Source organism: Xyrauchen texanus, chromosome 3 (assembly GCF_025860055.1).
Source record: "Xyrauchen texanus isolate HMW12.3.18 chromosome 3, RBS_HiC_50CHRs, whole genome shotgun sequence".
Taxonomy (NCBI): Eukaryota; Metazoa; Chordata; class Actinopteri; order Cypriniformes; family Catostomidae; genus Xyrauchen; species Xyrauchen texanus.
The window spans coordinates 60,096,300-60,103,595 of record NC_068278.1 but is presented as its reverse complement, the minus strand read 5'-3'; the positions used below and the strand labels follow the sequence as shown (position 1 = coordinate 60,103,595).

At 42.3% G+C, this 7,296-nt stretch overlaps 1 long non-coding RNA gene across 2 annotated transcripts in view; it reads right to left on the bottom strand.

Annotated features, from left to right (window-relative positions):
- Positions 1-1,379: 1,379 nt before the first annotated feature.
- The window catches only part of LOC127625735 (uncharacterized), a 27,469-nt gene continuing 21,552 nt past the window's right edge, over positions 1,380-7,296 (bottom strand). Inside the window, exons 2-3 of one of the 2 annotated variants that reach the window (XR_007968355.1) lie at positions 1,827-2,072; positions 1,380-1,703 (exon numbers count right to left, since the gene is read on the bottom strand). This is a non-coding gene — a long non-coding RNA (uncharacterized LOC127625735). The remainder of the gene's footprint in view (positions 1,704-1,826; positions 2,073-7,296) is intronic. The other variant, XR_007968356.1, reaches the window with a different exon arrangement.

Sequence of the window (7,296 nt, the reverse complement as noted above, 5' to 3'; positions counted from 1 at the left end):
GTGCTGAATTGGAGGTGTACCTGTGGATGTATTTGAAGACCTTCAAACTCAGTGTCTCTTTGCTTGACATCATGGGGAGATCTAAAGAAATCAGACAAGACCTCAGAAAAACTCGACAAGTCTGGTTCATCCTTGGGAGCAATTTCCAAACACCTGAAGGTGCCACGTTCATCTGTACAAACAATAGTACACAAGTATAAACACCATGTGACCACACAGTCATCACACCGCTCAGGAAGGAGACGCATTCTGTCTCCTAGAGATGAACGTAGTTTGTGTGAAAAGTGCAAATCAATCCCAGAACAACAGCAAAGGACCTTGTGAAGATGCTGGAGGAAACAGGTGGACGAGTATCTAGATCCACAGCAAAACCAGTCCTATATGGACATCACCTGAAAGGCTCAGCAAGGAAGAAGCCGCTGCTCCAAAACCACCATAAATAAGCCAGAATACAGTTTGCAAGTGCACATGGGGACAAAGATCTGACTTTAGGAGAAATGTCCTCTGGTCTGATGAAACACATATTGACCTGTTTGGCCACAATGACCATCGTTATGTTTGGCGGGAAAAGGGTGAGGCTTGCACGCCGAAGAACAGCATCCCAACCGTGAAGCATGGGGGTGCAGCATCATGTTGTGGGGGTGCTGCAGGAGGGACTGGTGCACTTCACTAAATAGATGATGACATCATGAGGAAGGAACATTATGTGGATATATTGAAGCAACATCTCAAGACATCAGACGGGAAGTTAAAGCTCGGTCACAAATGGGTCTTCGAAATGGACAATGACCCCAAGAATACCTCCAAAGTTGTGGCAAAATGGCTTAAGGACAACAAAGTCAAGATATTGGAGCGGGCATCACAAAGCGCTGACCACAGCCTTAATGCAAAGTGTTACCGGTACAGTGAGTAAACAGCATCTCAAGAACTGCCCTCTTCATTGTGTCTACATTAAAATCTCAATGTGCAAAAGAAAGGCTAGTATTTATTTATTGTAAACATTTACATTTACATGTATGCATTTGGCAGACGCTTTTATCCAAAGTGACCTACAGAGCACTTATTACAGGGACAATCCCCGGAACAACCTGGAGTTAAGTGCCTTACTCAAGGACACAATGGTGGTGACTGTGGGGATCGAACCAGCAACCTCCTGAGTACCAATGTATTATACAGAGCACTTATTACTGGGACAATCCCCCCGGAGCAACCTGGAGTTAAGTGTCTTACTCAAGGACACAATGGTGGTGACTGTGGGGATCGAACCAGCAACCTTCTGAGTACCAATGTATTATATAGAGCACTTATTACAGGGACAATCCCCCCGGAGCAACCTGGAGTTAAGTGTCTTACTCAAGGACACAATGGTGGTGACTGTGGGGATCGAACCAGCAACCTTCTGAGTACCAATATATTATACAGAGCACTTATTACAGGGACAATCCCCCCGGAGCAACCTGGAGTTAAGTGTCTTACTCAAGGACACAATGGTGGTGACTGTGGGGATCGAACCAGCAACCTTCTGAGTACCAATGTATTATACAGAGCACTTATTACAGGGACAATCCCCCCGGAGCAACCTGGAGTTAAGTGTCTTACTCAAGGACACAATGGTGGTGACTGTGGGGATCAAACCAGCAACCTTCTGAGTACCAATGTATTATACAGAGCACTTATTACAGGGACAATCCCCCCGGAGCAACCTGGAGTTAAGTGTCTTACTCAAGGACACAATGGTGGTGACTGTGGGGATCAAACCAGCAACCTTCTGATTACCAGTGTATTATACAGAGCACTTATTACAGGGACAATCCCCCCGGAGCAACCTGGAGTTAAGTGTCTTACTCAAGGACACAATGGTGGTGACTGTGGGGATCGAACCAGCAACCTTCTGAGTACCAATGTATTATACAGAGCACTTATTACAGGGACAATCCCCCCGGAGCAACCTGGAGTTAAGTGTCTTACTCAAGGACACAATGGTGGTGACTGTGGGGATCGAACCAGCAACCTTCTGAGTACCAATGTATTATACAGAGCACTTATTACAGGGACAATCCCCCCGGAGCAACCTGGAGTTAAGTGTCTTACTCAAGGACACAATGGTGGTGACTGTGGGGATCAAACCAGCAACCTCCTGATTACCAGTTATGTGCAAACATAGTGCATTTGCTATTAACAGGTTTGTTTCTTATAACACTACCATCAGAATATTTCAAAGAGAATGAATCAATTGTTTATTTTTTATTTTTCATTATTATTTATAATTGTATATATTTATACCGAACATTTCGTAACATACCTTTACATGGCATGAGGGTCTTTATCTTATTTTCAAAAATATATAAATAACCTTTTGTTGTTATTCAGGTATCAGATCGGGAGAGAAAAAATAGAAATACCCAACATAAAGCACTCCTGTTTCTCAGCTGTGTGAGCAGTAGCGGGCGCTTAGTATGTTAATGCAGGTTGGCAGTGCCCAGCGGTGAGCATTAAGCTCTATTGAGAGACTGCAAGCTGATTTATAACCTCTGAAAGCTGCAAATGCAATTATTACAATAAGAGCCGAGCTGAATTACTGCAAACATCTTTAGTCAAGGAGCTTTGAGGGTTAACTGCCCTAGAGGTCACATACACAAACATTACAGATCACATGAGGGGCTTTTCAAGCACAGATCACATGATCACGAACAGATGATGGCTATAATTCTCCTCTATAATTCACTACTGCACGAGTAGTTACATGTATGCTAACGTTAACGTAAACTTCTAGAAACAATAAAGTTCTCAATCATGGCCCTCTCCAAATCGCTGATATCACATTTTTCCCCATTCTGATGGTTGATGTGAACATTATCTGAAGCTCCTGAACCATATCTGCATGATATGAAGAGAGAGGTCAACGGAGAATGGTTGGACTGGTTTGAACTAGTGATGGGTCATTCATGAACGACTCAGAAGAACGAGTAGTCTCAGAGAGTGATTGGTTCATTTTGAACGAAACTTTTTATGTGACTCAGAAGAACGAGTGGTCTCAGAGAGTGATTGGTTCATTTTGAACGAATCTTTTTATGTGACTCAGAAGATCGAGTGGTCTTAGAGAGTGATTCGTTCAATTTGAACAAAACTTTTTATGTGACTCAGAAGAACGAGTGGTCTCAGAGAGTGATTGGTTCATTTTGAACGAATCTTTTTATGTGACTCAGAAGATCGAGTGGTCTTAGAGAGTGATTAATTCAATTTGAACGAATCTTTTTATGTGACTCAGAAGAACGAGTGGTCTCAGAGAGTGATTGGTTCATTTTGAACAAATCTTTTTATGTGACTCACTCTCAGAGAGTGATTGGTTCATTTTGAACGAATCTTTTTATGTGACTCAGAAGAACGAGTAGTCTCAGAGAGTGATTGGTTCATTTTGAACAAATCTTTTTATGTGACTCAGAAGAACGAGTGGTCTCAGAGAGTGATTGGTTCATTTTGAACGAATCTTTTTATGTGACTCAGAAGAACGAGTGGTCTCAGAGAGTGATTCCTTCATTTTGAACAAAACTTTTTATGTGACTCAGAAGAACGAGTGGTCTCAGAGAGTGATTGGTTCATTTTGAATGAATCTTTTTATGTGACTCAGAAGAACGAGTGGTCTCAGAGAGTGATTCGTTCATTTTGAACGAATCTTTTTATGTGACTCAGAAGAACGAGTGGTCTCAGAGAGTGATTGGTTCATTTTGAACAAATCTTTTTATGTGACTCACTCTCAGAGAGTGATTGGTTCATTTTGAACGAATCTTTTTATGTGACTCAGAAGAACGAGTAGTCTCAGAGAGTGATTCGTTCATTTTGAACAAATATTTTTATGTGACTCACTCTCAGAGAGTGATTGGTTCATTTTGAACGAATCTTTTTATGTGACTCAGAAGAACGAGTAGTCTCAGAGAGTGATTGGTTCATTTTGAACAAATCTTTTTATGTGACTCAGAAGAACGAGTAGTCTCAGAGAGTGATTGGTTCATTTTGAACGAATCTTTTTATGTGACTCAGAAGAACGAGTGGTCTCAGAGAATGATTCGTTCAATTTGAACGAAACTTTTTATGTGACTCAGAAGAACAAGTGGTCTCAGAGAGTGATTGGTTCATTTTGAACAAATCTTTTGGTCCGAGTCATTTGTTCTTTTGTCACATGACAGCCGTATATGCTATGCATTGCTCACACAGGAACCAGAAATGATTAGGTCACCTGTTGAGTCATCTGGTCCGAATCGTTTGTTCTTTTGTCATGTAACAACTGTGTACTCTATGCACATACGGCTGACTCGGACCAGATGACTCGAGAGGCGAACGAATAATTTCTATTTCTCATAATTTGTCCTTGGCTGCATTATACATTGTTCTTGTATACAAAGTTTGCATAAGTAGGCGTGTTGGGGGGGGGGCAGTTGGCTACTGTAAATGTAACATTTTAATTTAATTCTGCTTAAATTAACGAAATAAACTAAATGACTTGAATAAAGATTTGTTAATTTTGCTGAACGAGAATATTATCTCTGAATGCTGATCTGAGATGAGAGTTGGCGCTGTTTTGGTGGCACGAGGGGGACCGACACAATATTGTTTTTTTGACAGGTGGTTTAAACGTTGAGGCTCATCGATGTGGTTTAACACAATCTCATAATTATAATTATTTCTCAGAACTGCTATGACAGTGATTATCAGGGACTTCATTTAATGTTCCACTATATTTTGGACATGAACTTTATTAGCACTGCTGGTGAAATCTCCAAACTGCAAATGCAGGAACTGAATTTGGACTTTGCGCTGAGATAAGAGCACTCCCACGCATGCACACTTGCGCTTTGTGCTGGCACACACATTGCACATAGAATTAGCGCTCTCACGAAAATTAGATAAGATGTTGTGCACATCTTGGCATTGAGAGCTCAGCTATGGTGCCTAATGTAGGATTTTGACAAATGATCACTTTAGAAATCGGATTAAATTCTCCAGCATTAAATGCAAGACCTCAGGCTGGACTTGCCCACGTGTTTAACCAAAATGTGTAGGGGATTACTCGGACCCCACAGAGTATATGATGCAGCCTTATGCTAAAATGCTTCAAATTATTTGTTTCACATCAATCTACACTCCATACCCCATAATGACAAAGCAAAAACCAGACTTTTTGCAAATGTATTAAAAGTAAAACACTGAAATGTCACATTGACATAAGTATTCACACCCTTAACTCAGCACTTAGTTGAAGCACCTTTGGCAGCGATTACAGCCTCAAGTTTTTTGGGTATGATGCGACAAGCTTTGCGCACCTGGATTTGGGGATTTTCTGGCATTCTTCTCTGCAGATCCTCTCAAGCTCTGTCAGGTTGGATGAGAACCGTCGACGCACAGCCATGTTCAGGTCTCTCCAGAGATGTTTGATTGGGTTCAAGTCCGGGGTCTGGTTGGGACACTCAAGGACATTCACAGAGTTGTCCCGTAGCCACTCTTGTGTTGTCTTGGCTGTGTGCTTTGGGTCATTGTCCTGTTGGAAGGTGAACCTGCGGTCCAGTCTGAGCTCCTGACGCTCTGGACCAGCTGTTCATTAAGGATATCTCTATATTTTGCTGAGTTCAGATTTCCTTCATCCCTGACCAGTCCCCAAGTACCTGCCACTGAAAAACACCCCCACAGCATGATGTTACCACCACCATGCTTCACCGTTGGGATTGTATCGTGCAGGTAATGAGCGGTGCCTGGTTTCCTCCAGACATGATGCTTGGAACTGAGGCCAAAGAGTTAAATCTTGTTTCTCACAATCTGAGAGTCCTTTAGGTGCTTTATTATGTGTCTTGCACTGAGGAGAGGCGTCCGTCGGGCCACTCTGTCATAAAGCCCAGATCGGTGGAGTGTGGCAGTGATGGTCGTCCTTCTGCAAGTTTCTCCCATCTCCGCACATGATCTCTGGAGCTCAACTAGAGTGACCATCAGGTTCATGGTCACCTCTCTTACCAAGGCCCTTCTCACCCGATCACTCAGTTTGGCCAGGTGTCCAGCTCTAGGAAGAGTCCTGGGTGTTCCAAACTTCTTCATTTAAGGATTATGGAGGTCACTGTGCTCTTGGGACCTTCAATGCAGCCGAAATGTTTTTGTAGTCTTCCCCAGATCTGTGCCTTGACACAATCCCGTCTCTGAGCTATGCACAGGGGCAGATTATGACTAGCAAGGGTCCTGGGACGAATTTGCTTTTAGGGCTCCCCAGGTCCAATTATCTTTTAAAGTTAAGATCAGGCAATCTATTTTCATTGATTGAAGTCTCTTTTAATACCTTGTGGTGAGCAGGGTGGGACTAATCAGCACCTAGGCAGATTGAGGCCGGGAAGATAAGTGGTGAATGAGGTCCGCCTATGTGCCACACCGGTCTCGCATTCAAATGAGGGGCGGCGGGAGTATTTGAGGAGAGGAGACAGTGGTAGAGGGGAGAGAGAGATGCGAAGTTTACGAAGTTGTCTGTCTGCATGTCAGTGCTGTGCTGAAAGTTGTTCAGTGTTGTTGTACCTTACATGTTTGTCAAGCCGGTTCCTTCCTCCTTGCCCATCTTAAGAACCAACGTTACATACCTGTTCTGTTATTTATAGTCAGATTCATTCAAACACACAGCACGGATGTTGTAAATAATCCACACAGCCGAAACACGTTCGCTGAACAGCCACTGTTCTTAAAGAGACAGAACCATTTTAACATTTGTTATACATCATGAAAACTCAATGTAAATACTACAAATCATGCATTCAAAATGCATATATTTAAAAGTGCCACAATAAATTCAGAAATATTATACATTCTCTAGGCAAGGGTTTGGGGAAATTTGGCAAAGAGTTCAGGTAGTTCTGGCTCGTGCAGGTGTATCTTTTCAACTCATCTGAATGATGGGGTGCCCTCCGTTCAGAAGTGATCATCCCTACACCCTACTTCCTTCAAAGACACCCTACTTATCCTCCAGTGTGAAAGCTTCAAAGGGATGAAAGGTGTTGGGCTCAAAAATAGTGGTCATTTGGATGCTAATCATATTCAAACTCTCTTCGTGTCACTATTTATTCTCCTAATTCAATTTGTTAGCAACACTTTCAAAATGAGTGAACATTTCAGCAGGTATGCATCAGAACAGAACAGAACAAAAAGGAACATAGTGTGTAGATGGAGGGTTGGGAAATATCTGTCATATATAATCAGAAAGTTGCCAAATTCTGACTGAAACAAAACACTATAAATCAGCTCAGAGCCGGCACAATTCTGGCATTTCAGTTA